This window comes from Sciurus carolinensis, chromosome 9 (genome assembly GCF_902686445.1).
Source record: "Sciurus carolinensis chromosome 9, mSciCar1.2, whole genome shotgun sequence".
Classification (NCBI taxonomy): domain Eukaryota; kingdom Metazoa; phylum Chordata; class Mammalia; order Rodentia; family Sciuridae; genus Sciurus; species Sciurus carolinensis.
Window position 1 is genome coordinate 22,896,248 of NC_062221.1, and position 11,162 is coordinate 22,907,409.

General features: G+C 40.7%; 1 non-coding gene across 1 annotated transcript; it reads left to right on the forward strand.

Annotated features, from left to right (window-relative positions):
• The first annotated feature begins 4,485 nt into the window (after positions 1-4,485).
• Positions 4,486-4,559, forward strand: Trnat-cgu (transfer RNA threonine (anticodon CGU)). The gene has a single exon. It is a non-coding gene; the product is annotated as a tRNA-Thr (tRNA).
• The last annotated feature ends 6,603 nt before the right edge of the window (positions 4,560-11,162 follow it).

The window sequence follows — 11,162 nt, forward strand, 5'->3', positions numbered from 1 at the left end:
TGATGTAAGGTCTTCCAGTAGGCCCCACCTTTGGCCCTGGGGCCCACATGGGCCTTTGAGGGACATTGGACCTCCTAACTACAGCAATGGGCCATCTTGACAGTATATCATCCAGGGCTGGAATGTAACCCAGTGACAAAGAACTGGTCTAGCCTGTGCAAAACACCTGGGCTGGATCTCTGGTACCACAAGGAAAAAACTTTTCAAATTAAGTTTACAGTATACCATTCAGTCTACCATTAAGCTACCCCAGCTCATGTTGCATACAGCAGAGATAAGCCGTTCCTGTCAATCTCTGCCTTCATTTCAGATTAGCAAGCACAATAAAAGATGATTGTTTGAAGCCAGTATGTTTTGGTGTGATTTGTTTTGCAGCAGTCAATCATTGATATAATATCGAATCCATAAAAACCTTAAAGGCAGCAGAAGCAAAGATGAGCTGTAAGAAATAGGGTAAGGCATCGAGTGGATATCATGAATGAATCTGAGCATGGAAAGAGTTCTTCTGTCCTTCAAACAGCCAACTCCTGCTTGATTGCTAATCCAATCAGTGCACTGTGCTGCCCCAAGTTTTAATAATAAAGGAAAAGGATGGGAGAACTCCTGCAATTAGCTTTTGTACCTGGGAGCTTTGTAAAAGGCATTTCACTCCTGTAGGGATAAAAATAGGAGAGGGATATTATGTCACACCTGATCCTAAAATGACTTTAAAAAATTTTTAGGAGTTCCACAGTGATATTCAAACCCGCTTCTTCAAATACCTTGCTTAGTCACCAAATCCTGCCCAGACAATTGGCTGAAAAGACTACCTGTAATTTTTCACCTGTGAGACTTCTTCCGAAAGGCCTGTGGCCTCCCTCTTGGGCCATCATTTTTACATCTGTCTCCCTTGCTTTTCAAATGGTCTTTTAGAGTCCTGAAGGCTTTTGACAGATCGAAAGAATCACAGGAATAGACGGTGAAAGCATCTCCAGGGTGGATTGGAAATGATGCCTGAGTGACGAGAATCAGGACGAGTCCAGTAATTTATGGGGAATCGCAGGAGCATCCTGGGTTCATCCCTCCACATAAACCAGAGAGGGTAGGAGGCGTGAGAAGATCAAGAAGAGAGGAGTCCATATTTAATAGTGTCTCTGCCTCACATTCCAACTGCTTGGAGGTTTGTTATCATCATTTTCTTTTAAGTATGAAGTTGAGAACATTCCCTGCCAATCCTTCCCACTTAAATAGTCATTTTTGTCTGTCATTTTTATCTAGGTGAGTCATTGGGTAAAATGTCCAAATACTCCTTAATAATATGTACAGAAAAGATACCCTCTATCTCTCTCTTCTCTCTCTCTCTCTCTCTCTCTCTCTCTCTCTCTCTCTCTCTCTCTCTCTCTCTCTTCATCCATTCATCCTGCTCTGGGTTGGAAAAGTTTTGTACCCTTAAATTTAAGTGTAACACACATGTAGTACACAGATGAAAAAACACAGTGAATCCCACCAGCATGTACATCCATAAGAATGAGACTCTAACTAGAATATAATTATTATATTATTACATGCTCATATAATTATATAAAAATGGATTTTACTATCATATATAACTAAAAAGAACTAATAAATAAAAAAATAGAAAATGTATCTAAAGAACATATGGAATCTCACAGACTAACACACCTGTACAACCAACTCTGAGATAAAAAGACAATATTCCTGTACTCTAGAAACTTCCCTTACACCCCCTTCCCAGTCATACTCAACCCCTGATCAATATCTTGTTTCATCGAAGGTTAGAATGAGATGTTCGGTGCTGCTCCCTTTACAAACCCTACAGAACAGAGCTCAGGGCTGCACCGAATGTTTGGCTTATCCTCTCTCTCTTCCTGATTTCTCCTTCTTATTTCCAGGGTACAAGATGGCATCCTTGGGTTTTCCCTGGAATTCAGTGGAGAATGACTTGTGAGCAAATACAAAGAATTAAATGTCTGGGCTGGTAGCAACCTGAGTGATGTGAACGTCTTGTTCAAATACCATTGTCCTTGTAGATAAGAAAACTGTGGCCCGGGGAGACCAAGTGAGTTACCTTTGGTCACTCACCAAGTTAATGGAAGTTTGGGCCTATAACTCCTTTTGCTACACAGCAATGTCTCCAAATCACCCTTCTAACACATATGTAAAAAGAAGAGGAGTAACACCAATTAACTGATGTTAAACTGGAACATTATCCCTGTAAGAAGAAGGCAGACCACCAATCCTCTCTCACTGGAGCTAAATATCCTTTCCTTGAGTATCCTGGAAACATTTTACCAAACCAGAACAGTTTTTGAGCAGTTTAATAGAGTTTACCTTTCTCATTCATTCATTCTTTCATTCATTCATTCAAATATATCAATTATTAATTCAATTATTAATTCAAACTTACCAATTATCTATGGACTCTGTTATGTACCAAGTATGGAAATGTAACAGTGAATAAAAAGAACAAAAATCCTTCTTCTTCTGTAGCTTATATCCTAATGGGGGAAAGAGTCAAGAAATAAGAGAAACTAAATAAACTCTATATTGAGATAGGTGGTGATCGACATTATGGAAAAGCCAAAAGAGAGAAGTGAATGCAGGAGAACAGGTGAGTCAAGGTGTCATAGAGGTGGCTTTAATTCAATTCCTGAAGGAGGTATCTTGGATATCTAGAGAAAAAGCATTGCCGGCACAGAACAGCTAATGCAAAGTCCCTGAGAGGGGATCATGCTCAGTGTGCTCAAAGAAGAGGAAGAGGCCCGAGTGGCTGGAGCACAGAGGAGAGGAGCAGGAGCAGATGGCAGAGAAGTAACAGGGAGCCAGATTGGGCAGCATCTATGTGCCACCCTAAGAGCTTATTCATGTACTCCAAGTGCAGTGGGGAGCCATTGAGGGTTTAGGCCAAGAAAGGCCATGATGTGACTAATGGTTAAATAGGATCACTCTGTTAGCTCTGTTGGAAATGGGATTTAGGGTGGCAAAGTGGAGGTAAGGATTCTTGTTTTGTCTATTGTAATAATCTTGGGGGAAGAATCCTGGGGTTGGTGTGGTGACAACAGAAGCAGTAAGAAGTATTTGGATTTGGGCTACATTTTGAAGTTAGGATCAAAAGAATTTGAGTGAATCTAAGTGGGGTGGTTTTTAAAAACTGCTGAAAATCCTTTGCAATGCCAGTCGCAAGTGTCTGTCTCCTCTTCAATCCAGGTAGGCTAATGACTATTTTGACTAACAGAATAGTGGAAATGGTGTTAGATGAACTGTGAGATTAGGTCATAAAGGCCATTCATTTTCTTTTTGTTCTCTGGAATGACTCCTTCTCAGAATTCAGCTCTCATGCTGTAAGAAATCCATAGCTAGGTGTTCCCACGGATGGTCCCAGCTGAATCCAGCCCAGTAACCAGGCATGGAAATGAAGACACTTTCAAATGGTTCCATCCCTGAGCCATTCAAGTCTTCTCAGTAAGGTCTCAGGCAACATGGAGGAGAGAAAAGCCTTTCCACTGTGCTCTTCTGATCCCAGGACCCACAGAATTGATGAGCATAACAAATTTGTTTTCATTACTAAATATGGCATATTTGTTATACAGCAATAGATAACCAAAATGCAGACTCCAAGTAGACGGTACTTATACAGAACATTAAGAAAAATCTCCTCACCAAGATTACACCAGATCATACTGCTGTACAGAACCTATTGGGCATATGCCCAGTCCAAGGACAGAAACGATGCCATCATTGTCCAGGTGCCCATGCATTAGGAAGGGATAATGGTCCTAAATACACTATATCCCGCTTACCAGTAGTAAAACCCCTGCTAACAACTCAAGAGCCAGATTGAACAGATGTACTCGGCAATCTGGCTCTTTGCTTTATTAGCATTAATTACAATCATTTTGCTTATATTGGCTTTATTTTTATTAATATGTCCTCAAATGAGCCAAAAAAAGAAAAGAACAAATGCCTTCATACACAGACAAGCTTCCACAGACTTCGTGAATCAAGCTAAGCCTAGATAGGCACAACCTACTCTGCATTTCCAGAACCTGTGGGACCAAAGATTCAGTGTGAGCAACAAGAGACTTCCTGCATGGGCTCAACCTCGTCTCCAGGCTATGTTCAATCTGGGGTCATGATTCTTGGCTTTGACCAACAGAGTAGTCAGGTGGTATTTAGGGGTTTTGAGGCTAGGTCATAAAGGCCAGCCATTTTCTCAATCAACCATGGAGGCAAGCCATTCACCAGCTTCCTGGACAGTCAAATGCTGAAAGAAAGACAACGTACTGAGCAATGGTGATCAGCATTGCCCTACATTCTCTCAGGACCTGGAAGAAAACACCTGGGAACAGTTCTGCTAGATGTTAGAATAGACTGTTTCTCCTTTTCCAGTCCCATTGTAGTTTGGAAGTTAGAGAAAGCAGTGTTTTGATTTATCTGCCTATCTACCCATATAATAAATGCTTATCAAAAAGCAACTCGAGGGGCTGGGGATGTAGCTCAGTTGGTAGAGTGCTTGTCTCGTAAGCACAAGGCCCTGGGTTCAATCCCCAGCACCGCAAAAAAAAAGCAACTCGAGGCCTAAGAAATACAGAGATGGAGAAGATAGGATAAAACAAATTTTCAGGACTCAGCGAATACTACATTCCTCTGTATAGTTGTGACAACCAGGCTGTGTGTTGACTCAATTCATTTCATTTTCCTTCTGTGCCCTCAGGAAAACTCACCTCCCACCTTCCTAGACATTCCAACTTGGGTCATGGGACTAAGCTCTGGCCCATGGAAAATATGGCAAATATGATATCTGCATGTCCAGCCTGGCCATACAACCTCTGGACAGTTCTCTACACAACATCTTTTCCTTCAGTGTGACCTTAGAGGTCATGTGTTGAACCCAGTAGGCTCACTTGAGAGAAGGCGCCTGAGTCCTTGAATGAGCTCCATGGAGCAGAACCCCCTTGGCCACATTAAACTGGCAGGATCAAACAATGACCTTTTTGTCACGTGAAGCCACTGGGATCTAAGTTGTTTTATTCAATTGCCCACTGCTCCCCACCACCATCTTTCCCACGAATACAAAGATTTCCTTAATTGCCACACTCTTTAGGGTCCACTTAGGAGACATAAATCACACCAGTGTTTTTTTACACCAGGGTAAAATACACTTAACATTAATCATCTTAACCATTTTTAAGTGTATAGCTAAGTAGCATTAAATATATTCACAGTGTTATGCAACCAACCTCCAGAACTTTTTCATTTGTAAAATTCAAATGTGTACTCGACTCTGCACACTCCTCTGCTCTAGCCCCTGCAGATCGTCGTTCTGCTTTCTGCCTCTATAAGGCTGACCACACTAGATACCTCATGCAAGTGGAAACATGCAGTACTTATCTTTTTGTAACTGACTTTACTTCACAGCATAATGTCTTCAAAGTGCCTGCAGAATTTCCTCCCTTTTTAAGATGGAATAATATTTCATTGTATACATGTACCACACTTTTAAAAACTTTTCATCCATCCATGGACACTTGGATTTCTTCCATCCCAGGGTTATTAATAAATGCTGCTCTGATCATGGTTGTACAAATATATCTTTCAGGACCTGCTTTTGGTTCTTTCATGTACATACCCAGTGTAATTCCTGGATCATATGGTAATTCTATTTTTAGTATAAGAAATCACTACACTAATTTCCACAATGGTTGTACCATTTTACATTCCCACCAACTTTGCAAAAGATTCCAGTTTCTCTGTATGCTCACCGATGTCACGCCTGGTTTGAAAACAGAATTTGACGTAAAGAAATTTAAAGTAGGCAACAGAAAGAGTAAAAGGGAATAAGGTGTCGTGGAGGGAGAACTGCAGTTATCACTCTTAAGACTGAGAAAACAAAGGGAAGAGGTTGGAATCATTCAGACGTAGAGGGTCATGGGGAGGTAGGTTCCAAACTGAGAGGGTCACCGAGGGTCCTTCTGTGATATTGGAGAGACTGAGAACTGGATGTAGCTGTTGCTACAGGAATGAACTGTCATGGTCTGGGGCAAAGAAGCCTCGCTGGGGTGATCCTCACAGGTACAGAACGCAAACCGTGAAGAAAATCCCTGTCCCTTCTCCAGGCTTGCACTCTGCCTTTGGCGCCCCCTATTGGCAGATTCTATGAGGAGCCACAGAAATGTAGTCTGCAGAGTCCAGGATGGAGCCTCAGAAAGCAGATTATGGAAGGGTGGGTTTGGAGCCGAGAGGTGAGGACTGAATAACTGGCACACTATACCTGGGAACTCCTTTCTCTGCACAGCACTTTCACCTCTTCTCTTTCTTTCATGGTGCAGATCACCTTCTACCTTGAATGGGAGTTCTTTGGGTAACCTTAATCTCTGGTTCAAATATAAATTCCTTTAAAAACAAGACCAGTGGTTGCTTTGCCTCTATATACCTTCTCAATGGCCCCCAAAGCCTAGAACAATAATTGTACATAGTGAGCACACAATCATTTTGTTGAATGAATAAATCTGATCCCAGATGAGTGTAATGTAGTGTTAATAAGGAAGTGAGCACAGAGGAAACCCAACCATAGTGCAAGCTGCTGCAAAGTTGTGGGTTGAATAGAATGGAATTAGAGATACTTCAAAATTCTTTTGGAAAGCAGGGCCACACCCACTTCATGGAGATGCTATGAGATTAAACCAAGGGTGTCAGGAAAGCCTACTTTTTTTTTTTTTTTTAATCAGTTCTTCAACTCTAACACGGGGAGAGAAGATCAAGGGAACGGGGCCTACCTCAGGCCCCTCACATGGTTTTCAGGCAGACTTGGTTTCCCCAGAGTCTCTTTATGCTCTGCTCAGAAAATTCCAGACCAGTTTTGAGACTCTAAGCTGTAAGATCTGGCAACTATCTTGGAGAGTTGATGCCCCAGTCAATATTTCTGCCCAGTTAATTATCCCTAGGCTTAGTAGCACAGAACAATCACTTTATTATGATCATGGATTCTGTGGGTCAGACATTTAGAAAGAGAACAATAGAAATGACTTTACTTGAGGATATTTGGAGTCCCAACTGGGAAGAATATGGTGGGGGAGACTTCATGAGTGGCCACTAGGATAATCAGGAACATCTTCACAGACATGTCTGGTGATAGATGCTGACTGTTCACTGGGGCCACAGCTGGGCCTGTTGATTCGAGTACCTATCTGTGGCCTCTATATGCATTCAGGGCTTCCTCCCAACATGGCAGCAGGAAGACAGCCAGGCTTCATATATCGTGGCTCAAGAGGTCAAGCAAGCGTCCCAGGAGAGAAGGTGAATGCTTTTATGTCCTGCCTCAAATGTCATGCAGTGCCTTCTGCCTCATTCCATTGATTACATTTGAGACACAGGTTCTCCCATATTAGGAGGGCTTAATGAAGGCCCACGTGATCAATTTTGAAGAGCATTTGGGACAGGAAGCACTTGCAGACATCTTGGAAAACAGTCAGCTGTGGCTGTTAAATCCATCTCTTTATTTTCCAGATAAGGTTCTAAGGCTCAGAGAACGTGGGCAGCAACTTGTAAAGGTCCTTCAACCTGTTCTAGAGTTCTCAGAGATTCCACATACATTGGTTTGTTAGGGCTACCATAAGGAAGTGCCACAGAGTGACTTAGAACAATGGAAATTTATCATCTCAGCATTCTGAAGGCTAGATATTCAGAAGGGATCAGCAGGGAGAGTCTAACGGAGAAATCGCTCCTTGTCTCTTCTTAGCTTCTGCCAGGACTCAGCAATCCTTGGGGTTCATTGTAGATGCATCATTCCAATTCCTGCCTGGTGTTGACCTGGCATTTCTACCTGGTGCGTCTGCTTCTGTGTCCAGATTTCCCCTTTTTATAAGGACATCCGTTGTAAGGGATTAGGATCGATTGAAAAGACCTAATTTTAACTGGATTACCCCTGTAGTTTACAAATAAGGTCATATTCTGAGAAACGGAGGGTCTGGACTTTATTATATTTTAGGAGGGGTACACTATTTAATCCATAACACCATGATATTTTCTTTATTTTTTATTGGTTCTTTTTAGTTATATATGACAGTAGAGTTCATTTTGATAAAATTATACATTCATGAAATCTATCTTATTCTAATTAGGACCCCAGTTTTGTGTATGTACACCATGGTGGAATTTACTGTGGTATATTCATACATATACATAGGAAAGTTATGTCAGATTCATTCCACTGTTTATCCTGTTCCTATTGCTTCTCCCTTCCCTTTATTGCCCTTTGTCTAATTCTGAAATTCTATTCTTCCCCCTCCCCTGTGCCCCTCATTGTGGCTTCGTTTACACACATCAAAGAAAGCATTCAACTTTCATTTTTTGGATATTGGCTTATTTCACTTAGCATGCTAGTCTCCATTATGAAGATAGTCTTCGTTATGACTGAGTAATAGTCATTGTATATATACCACAATTTCTTTATCCATTCACTTGTTGATGGGCATTTAGGTTGGCTTTATAGCTTAGCTATTGTGAATTGTGCAGTTATCAACATTGAGTGGCTGTGTCACCACAGTATGGTAATTTTAAGTCCTTTGGATATACACTGAGGAGTGGGATATTTGGGTCAAATGGTGGTTCCATTCCTAGTTTTTTGAGGAACCTTCATACTGCTTTCCAGAGTGGTTGCACCAAATTGCAGTCCTACCAGCAATGGATGAGTATCCTTTTCCTCACATCCTCGCCAACATTTATTTATTTATTTATTTATTTATTTTTTATTGTAAACAAATGGGATACATGTTGTTTCTCTGTCTGTACATGGCGTAAAGGCATACCATTTGTAAATTTACATAGGGTAATGTTGTTTGATTCATTCTGCCATTTTTTCCCTTCCCCCCCTCCCCTCCCACCCTTCCCCTCCATCTATACAGTCCTTCCTTCCTCCATTCCTGCCCCCCTCCCTAAACCCAACTCCAACCCCAACACTAACCCTTCCCACCCCCCATTATGTGTCATCATCCACTTATTAGCGATATCATTCTTCCTTTGGTTTTTTGAGATTGGCTTATCTCACTTAGCATGATATTCTCCAGTTTCATCCATTTGCCTGCAAATGCCATAATTTTATTGTTCTTTATGGCTGAGTAATATTCCATTGTATATATATACCACATTTTATTTATCCATTCATCAATTGAAGGGCATCTAGGTTGGTTCCACAATCTGGCTATTGTGAACTGAGCAGCTATGAACATTGATGTGGCTGTATCTCTGTAATATGCTGATTTTAAGTCCTTTGGGTATAGGCCAAGGAGTGGGATAGCTGGGTCAAATGGTGTTTCCATTCCAAGTTTTCTAAGGAATCTCCACACTGCTTTCCAGAGTGGCTGCACTAATTTGCAGCCCCACCAGCAATGTAAGAGTGTACCTTTCTCCCCACATCCTCGCCAACACCTGTTGTTGCTTGTATTCTTCATAATTGCCATTCTAATTGGGGTGAGATGGAATCTTAGGGTGGTTTTGATTTGCATTTCTCTTATTACTAGAGATGTTGAACATTTTTCCATATGTTTGTTGATTGCTTGTATATCTTCTTCTGTGAAGTGTCTATTCATTTCCTTAGCCCATTTGTCAGTTGGATTATTTACATTCTTGGTGTAGAGTTTTTTGAGTTCTTTATAGATTCTGGAGATTAGCGCTCTATCTGAAGTATGAGTGGCAAAGATTTTCTCCCACTCTGTAGGCTCTTTCTTTGCATTGCTGATAGTTTCCTTTGCTGAGAGAAAGCTTTTTAGTTTGAATCTATCCCAGTTATTAATTCTTGCTTTTATTTCTTGTGCTATGGGAGTCCTGTTGAGGAAGTCTGGTCCTAAGCCGACATGTTGAAGCTCTGAACCTACTTTTTCTTCTATAAGATGCAAGGTCTCTGGTCTGATTCCGAGATCCTTAATCCATTTTGAGTTTAGTTTCGTGCATGGTGAGAGATATGGGTTTAGTTTCATTCTGTTGCATATGGATTTCCAATTCTCCCAGCACCATTTGTTGAAGAGGCTATCTTTTCTCCATTGCATATTTTTGGCCCCTTTGTGTAGTATGAGAAAATTGTATTTATTTGGGTTTGTGTCCGTGTCCTCTATTCTGTACCATTGATCCACCTTTCTATTTTGGTACCAATACCATGCCGTTTTTGTTACTATTGCTTTGTAGTAGAGTTGAAGATCTGGTATTGCGATACCCCCTGCTTCACTCTTTCTGCCAAGGATTACTTTAGCTATTCTGGGTTTTTTATTCTTCCAGATGAATTTCATAATTGCTTGCTCTATTTCTGTAAGGTACATCATTGGGATTTTAATTGGAATTGCTTTGAATCTGTATAGCACTTTTGGTAGTATGGCCATTTTGACAATATTAATTCTTCCTATCCAAGAACATGGGAGATCTTTCCATCTTCTAAGGTTTTCTTGAATTTCTTTCTTTAGTGTTCTGTAGTTCTCATTGTAGAGGTCTTTCACCTCTTTTGTGAGATTGATTCCCAAATACTTTATTTTTTTCGAAGCTATTGTGAATGGGGTAGTTTTCCTAATTTCTCTTTCTGAAGATTCATCGCTTATGTATAGAAATGCTTTAGATTTATGTGCATTGATCTTATATCCCGCTACTTTACTGAATTCACTTATGAGATCTAAAAGTTTTCTGGTGGAATTTCCTGGTTCCTCTAAGTATACCATCATATCATCAGCAAATAGGGATAGTTTGAGTTCTTCTTTTCCTATTCGTATCCCTTTAATTTCTTTGGTCTGTCTAATTGCTCTGGTTAGAGTTTCAAGGATGATATTGAATAGAAGTGGTGAAAGAGGGCATCCCTGCCTTGTTCCAGTTTTTAGGGGGAACGCTTTCAGTTTTTCACCATTTAGAATGATATTAGCCATGGGTTTAGCGTAGATGGCCTTTACAATGTTAAGGAATGTTCCCACTATCCCTATTTTTTCTAGTGTTTTGAGCATGAAGGGGTGCTGTATTTTATCAAATGCTTTTTCTGCATCTATCGAAATAATCATGTGATTCTTGACTTTAGGTCTATTGATATGGTGAATGACATTTATTGATTTCCTGATGTTGAACCAACCTTGCATCCCTGGGATGAAACCCACTTGATCATGGTGCACTATCTTTTTAATATGTTTTTGTAT